Source organism: Microcebus murinus, chromosome 5 (genome assembly GCF_040939455.1).
Source record: "Microcebus murinus isolate Inina chromosome 5, M.murinus_Inina_mat1.0, whole genome shotgun sequence".
Taxonomy (NCBI): Eukaryota; Metazoa; Chordata; class Mammalia; order Primates; family Cheirogaleidae; genus Microcebus; species Microcebus murinus.
This window is the reverse complement of record NC_134108.1, coordinates 39,042,709-39,049,879: the sequence shown is the minus strand read 5'-3', so window position 1 is coordinate 39,049,879 and position 7,171 is coordinate 39,042,709.

The following is a 7,171-nucleotide window of genomic DNA, read 5'->3' as shown; positions in this document are numbered from 1 at the left end:
TTTCAAGATCGCAGGGCCCTAACTTTCACCCAGAGATTTTGATATTCAACCACAATAATTTAGCTATTCATTATATGCTTTTTTTTTTTTGGAGACAGAGTCTCACTTTGTTGCTCAGGCTAGAGTGAGTGCTGTGGCGTCAGCCTAGCTCATAGCAACCTCAATCTCCTGGGCTCAAAGGAGCCTACTGCCTCAGCCTACCAAGTAGCTGGGACTACAGGCGTGTGCCACCATGCCCGGCTAATTGTTTGTATATGTATTTTTAGTTAGTCAATTAGTTTCTATTTTTTTTTTTTTTTTTTTTTGAGACAGAGTCTCGCTTTGTTGTCCAGGCTAGAGTGAGTGCCATGGCGTCAGCCTCGCTCACAGCAACCTCAAACTCCTGGGCTCGAGTGATCCTTCTGCCTCAGCCTCCCGAGTAGCTGGGACTACAGGCATGCGCCACCATGCCTGGCTAATTTTTTATATATATATCAGTTGGCCAATTAATTTCTTTCTATTTATAGTAGAGACGGGGTCTCGCTCTTGCTGGTTTTGAACTCCTGACCTTGAGCAATCGGCCCGCCTCGGCCTCCCAAGAGCTAGGATTACAGGCGTGAGCCACCGCGCCCGGCCTCTTTCTATTTTTAGTAGACAGGGTCTTGCTCAGGCTGGTTTCAAACTCCTGACCTTGAGCGATCCACCCACCTCGGCCTCTCAGAGTGCTAGGATTACAAGCGTGAGGCCACCGTGCTTGGCCATATGCTTCTGTTTTATTTCACATTTGACTCTCTGTTACCTTTGTGCCTTCAGAGTACAGTGTATGGTTAAGACATACACTGAAGTTTTACTCATTAGTTGACCAATCGCCTCAACACTATATTTTTTCAACAAGAGTTTCTTAACATGAAAACTACTCTGGTTAGTCCTATGGTGCAATATTCTGCATACAAGGCCAACTAATTGAATGATGAGTAACATATTTGCCAAGTTAGCAGGTATCAAGAGCAAGGGAAGGGTGAAGTCAGTGTGGTGTATATGAGGCAGATCACTCACTACCTGAGGAGGTAAGGAGGGGGTTGTGCAGGTAGATGAGAACAGTGTGTACTCAAAAAGTGGTCAGTTGTGTGATAGGTTCAATCAACTCAAGCTATTGTGCTTGGAAAGGTTTTAGCTGTCAGATGAGAGAGTTGAACCTGATGTTGCAGTTTTCAAACCAAGTTCCACAAAGGTGATTAGGGGGCTCTGCTGGGAAAGCATGAAGAGCTAGGAGAAGTTTATAGCCCTGTCCTCTCTTTCCACCAGAAAAATAATTCTACCTTTTCTTTCTGTTTCTATGTGAGATTTTATTTAAGAAATGATTGCAGTGTTTTTTAAAATAACTATCTATTATAGAACTTTAAAGTATATGAAACCAGCAAGAATAACATAATAAATTCTTATGCTTCACTGATGATAATTTTGTCCTTATTTCATCTCACTTTTCCTCCATTCTTCTTTTTAAAAAATCTGAAATATTTTTTTTATCTTATATATATTTTTAGACAGAGTCTCACTCTGTTGCCCCAGGTAGAGTGCCATGGCGTCGACCTACCTCACAGCAATCTCAAACTCCTGAGCTCAAGCAATCCTTCTGCCTCAGCCTCCCGAGTAGCTGGGACTACAGGCATGCGCCACCATGCCCGGCTAATTTTTTCTATATATTTTTAGTTGGCCAATTAATTTCTTTCTATTTTTAGTAGAGACGGGATCTCGCTCTTGCTCAGGCTGGTTTTGAACTCCTGACCTTGAGTGATCCACCCGTCTTGGACTCTCAGAGGGCTAGGATTACAGAGCCACCACACCTGGCCAAAAAATCTGAAATATTTTAAAACAAATTCCAGACATCTGGGCATTTCACTTGTAAATAATCTAGTATGTTTCTTGAACTAAGAAGGACACCTTCTTTGGTTTGTTTGTATCTGAGACCAAAGTCAATATGTTGTATTTTGTTATGTCTCTTAGTTTCTTCAACAGTCTCTTCTGAACCTTTCTATGACATTGATTTTTTTCTTTGGCCAACACAATTTTTTTTAATTGTCCATCGGTTTCTCATTGATTTGTGATGCTTCCTATATTATATTAATATTATAATTTACATATAATAGAATATAAGTTCTGGTCCATCAAATCTGTTTTATTGAACTGTATCTAGTATTATGTTATAATGGCCTCACAAAAGTTATTTTATAATAATTTCAGAATAGATTTTACTATCTAGAATGAGAGGTTTAATATCTATTTTTATCTAGATAGGTTTTAATATCTAGAAGGGCATCAATCTACTATTTCAAAATCAATTTTTAAAAAATGTTATTAGTCCTTCCAGATGCTACCTTAGGTCCTTTTAACTTTCTAAGGAGAAAAATGATATTTCTAAATGCAGAGGTTTGGGTAATAGGCTCTCACCAGACATAAAAGACTTAAATTAACCAATAATTTCTGTAGTAATGTATTATTTTCCAGCCTTTTCCACATCAAAATATTTGGAAAATAAAACTAGAAACCAAATTATTAAATAACTTAATTTATGTCGAAAGTTAATTCAAGGAAAGAAATCAAGTTATAGTAAAGCTCCTGGACATAATGAAAAATAAAAGAAATGCCATGAAAGAGAGCTGGGCTTCTGTGACTTGAGCAACACATGGGAACACTTTTCCTTGCTGGCTTCTGAATTGAATCCAGGGGAAATGTGAGAAGATGAAAAGACAGAGATAAAAATGTTTGTGAAATCAAGGTAAGAGTTCAAAAACATTTTATTAATTTAGTAATCTTAATCAAGAAGGAGCAGAATAGGAAAGGAAGGTAAGGAGTTAAGCTTATACATTTTTATTCATTGCATAAAAAATTATTTTCTTTGAGATCCAGCCCCACTTCCGAGAGAACTTTAGGGGACCAATTATTTCAGTTTTACGCTCTACCTTGACATGCTAAGTTGATGATTTATTGCTATCCATACATATTGTGAGGATGAAATTTCTAGCTTTTGTAACTTGCTTAACTTGTTTATAATATGAGGTATGAGAGATTTTGACATCTAAGATTGCTTAGGGGTAACTGGCTGATTTCTCAACCTAGGCTTAGGACACTGTGTATCAAGGTGAAAAGGAAATTAAAGACAACTTAACTAGATTTTCTGGGGATGCTAAAATGTGGGACCCCAAAGTACAGGCCTTGAAAACAAACTGATCTTACTAACAAACATCCTGCATATTAGGTCAACTGAATGACCAGACTAACATAGGACATCTGATTGTCAGATAATTTCTTGGGTTGTTTTTGTAGCAAAGAATGAAAATTTGCTGGACAGGGTTATATTAGAAAAGCTAGCACCTATCATTTTAATCAGTTGCTGACAAAGGCTTGTGTTTTCTCATAGTTTAATTTACAAGGTATTGGCATCTCTCAGTTCACAAATGGGCTAAGATAAATATCTTCTGCATGGCATGGCTGATTGCACACCATCTTCCCAGGACACCCATTGGCCCAGAACCAAACACCTGGAGGATAGTACTTCCTGACAGTTCAATGGGAGGTGGTGATGGTGGTGGTTAGCTGCTGTCCTTTTTCAATCAACTCTTTTCTTCCTTCTCATTTTATATGCATTCTCCTTTTAATAATGCCATTGATTTTTACTCAGACATGATTCCACTTTGTGTCTTAATTCTTAACCCTCTATTTAAGAAATGTCCCTGTACATCTGATGGATGGAGGTTCAGGTCTAGACAATAGTCACATTATAAAAGAAATCAAAGAAGTCTCTGGAACAGAAACTATCCTAAGATGGCCAACACAGCCCTGAAAATGCTAAGTTCTCTCCCTACTCCATGTTTTTATATATGTTGTTCACACTGCAACATATTTTTTCAACTAGGTCACCCTTTCTCATATTTCATGACTTGTCTTGGTCATCATTCCTTTTCTAGATTGCCTCCTCTTCTAGTTTAAGTAGTTCTACCCCATGTTTCTATAGTCATATATTATTCTCTGTGCCCTAGCATTTATTATAGGATATTATAATTGGTTATTTTTGTTTTCTATCTTTACTATTAGAATATGAACTTCTTGATGGCAAAAACTGGGTTGCATTCACTGTTGGTCCCCAGTGCCTCCCACCATGTGCAGAACACATAATAACTTATCAGAATAAATGAATAGAGTTTGATCTAAGGACATTATTTCACTAAGAGCAAGAAGTGGTAGTGATTCAGAGAATAGCAATGCTTCTGCCATTCAGATGATACTTTGGTCCAGTTTCCATGCATCATGCCTTTGTCCTAGAGAGAAGGTTTGGGAAATAAAAAACAAAAGAGGTGGCCTGGCATGGTGGCTCACACCTTTAAGCCGAGGTGGGAAGATTGTTTGAAGCCAAGAATTCAGGACAAGCCTGGGCAATATAGCAAGACTTGCTCTCTACAAAAAATTAAAAAAAAATTTTTTTTTTTTTAAAGAATAAAAAAAATGAAAGTTTGAAAAAAATGAAAAGGATATCTCACTAAAACTCTTGTAAGGGGTTAGAAGCTCAAGGCAGGTTGAAGCTCAAGGTTATGTGTATACATAACTGAATATGTACATTCTTTCCACTCTTCTGATAACCAGCAGCAACAGGGACAACTTGTATCAGAATCTTTGGTAGCTGGGGACCAAAGTTACCCAAACAGAAGAGATGGAAATTGTATCCACCACCATAGTAGTAGATAGTTCTGTTTCTGAGCACATGAGAAACAATATCAACTGTACCTGTACCTCTTTTCCATCCTTGTCCTCATTTTCTTTCTTTTCTTTTCTTTCTTTCTTTCTTTCTTTCTTTCTTTCTTTCTTTCTTTCTTTCTTTCTTTCTTTCTTTTTCTTTCTTTCTTTCTTTCTTTCTTTCTTTCTTTCTTTCTTTCTTTCTTTCTTTCTTTCTTTCTTTCTTCTCTCTCTCTTTCTCTCTCTTTTCTTTCTTTTCCTTCTTTCCTTCTCTTTCTTTCTTTCTTTCTTTCTTTCTTTCTTTCTTTCTTTCTTTCTTTCTTTCTTTCTTTCTTTCTTTCTTTCTTTCTTTCTTTCTTTCTTTCTTTCTTTCTTTCTTTCCTTTCTTTCTCTTTTTTTGTCTTTTACTCTTTTCCTGCCATGTCTGGCCTTCATTGATTCCATTTTCTCTCTTCTCTTAGCATATCCATTATATTTCTTCCTAAAAATTTTTAGTGGTTGCCCTGGAGTTTGCAACATACATTTACAGCTAATCTACATCCATCTTCAAATAAGACTGTAATTCTTCATGGATAGTGCAGGTATCCTATAACACTATTCTAAACTGCCCTGCCCCATTTCTTATAACACTGATGTCATTAATCTACATATCAATAAGCTTTAATCATACAATACATTGTTGCTGCCATTACTTTGAACAAATAGTTATCTATTAAGCATAAGAAAAATAAAATATTTTATTTTACCTTCATTTATTCTTTCTTTTACAGTCTTCTCTTTTTTTCTTGTAGTGCCTGGCATATGATGCATGTTGAATGATAATGAATCCAATAATGAAATATAATTTTGAAGGTGGCAAGGGGGAAAGGGGGTGGGTAGTGGTTTAAGTGTTAATTCCTTAGCCTTTTGTTGCTAGGAGAAAGTAGATAAAGAAACAGAACTCTGTGATTTAAAGTTATAATGGAACCAACAGAAGTACTAAAAACAGAAAATGGTTATAGTCATGACATCCCTCTAATGGAATTAGGGTTTTAGGGGCTTGTGGATCCCCTAGGTTTTGTTGGAATTTTTTTCTATGTACATATATGACAATAATCATAATAATTTAAAAAAATAGGTTACTAAAAGAAAATTATATTTAGAAAATATTTATACATGTAGGCAAATATTTAGCTACAAAAATGTTTCATGTCAATGTTGGTTATTATACTGAAATTTCAACAACCAATAAGCAATATTAGGGAATCAGTTAAATATCCCTATAATGAAATCTCATTCAGCCATTAAAATAGTGTAACTATAATAATATGACAAAATATTCATAATATACCAAAAGTAAAAAGAGGTTAAATAGTAATCTGTTTAGTGCAGTTTAAAAACATAAATGCATTTTAAAAGTATGAAGTGTTTACAATGCATTGATGATATATTTTTAAAATTTTTAGATTTTTCTTTCTTAAAAATTATTTTACAATGATCATATATTGATTCTGTAATAAGAAAAATTGTTAGTTTACAATTTGGTAAATTTTTCTTTTGAAAAAGTATTTACTCATTTATTTGCTTATTTATTATTGGAAGAATACCACAGAAATGAAGTGTCCTTATTATATTGGGGAGTATACAATATCAGCATAACCTATTAACAGATGCTGTTAACCTTTATCACTTGGTAAATACAGCGTCTGCTGGGTCTCTCCACTGTAAAGTTACTATTTTTCCCTTTCCATACTCTGTTATTTGGTGCTGAATCAAATAACATTAATTTATTATAATTAATTAATATAATTAAATTATAGTATAATTTCATAATCTGCTTATTTTTTCATCCTTACTATAGGTGTAAAGTGCTTTCAGAATTATCAAACTATACTCTAATAAGAGACAAATTTACAAACTAGAGTGCAATGTAACATCAACCAAATAACATTAACCTCCATTTCTTGGAGGGGAAATATCTGCATATATTATTTGGAATTCTTCTAAAAACGGAGGATTGTCTACCCTTGAATTTATTCATTCAATTATTTATTTATATAAGTATGAGCTCAGGCATATTTTACTTTATACTGTGGAATCTAATCTAATACTACGTTATTTATTGGTTGCTGTTCCAGCTTTGTCCAATGGGAGAACTTTCAGATTGGCTAATGTGCCTTTGACATGCCCTTATCTTTTTGTTTTTTGAGTAATTGTACTAAAAGATGCTTCAGGCTCATCTTGTGTTTTCTCTGCTAAGCTGGTTTTCCTTTTATTATGAACATTATTAGAAAGGAAGATCTGAATGAAGGTGCACTTGTTGCTATTGGGATATTCTTTAGTTTAGTGAACAGTGCTATGGAATATATGCAGGTATATTAACCAATACATATACATATATGTATAATTATCTATCTGTCTATCATCTATAAAAGTAAGTTTACTTGAATTCATATTGAGGTCTCCAACTCTAACACAGTACCAG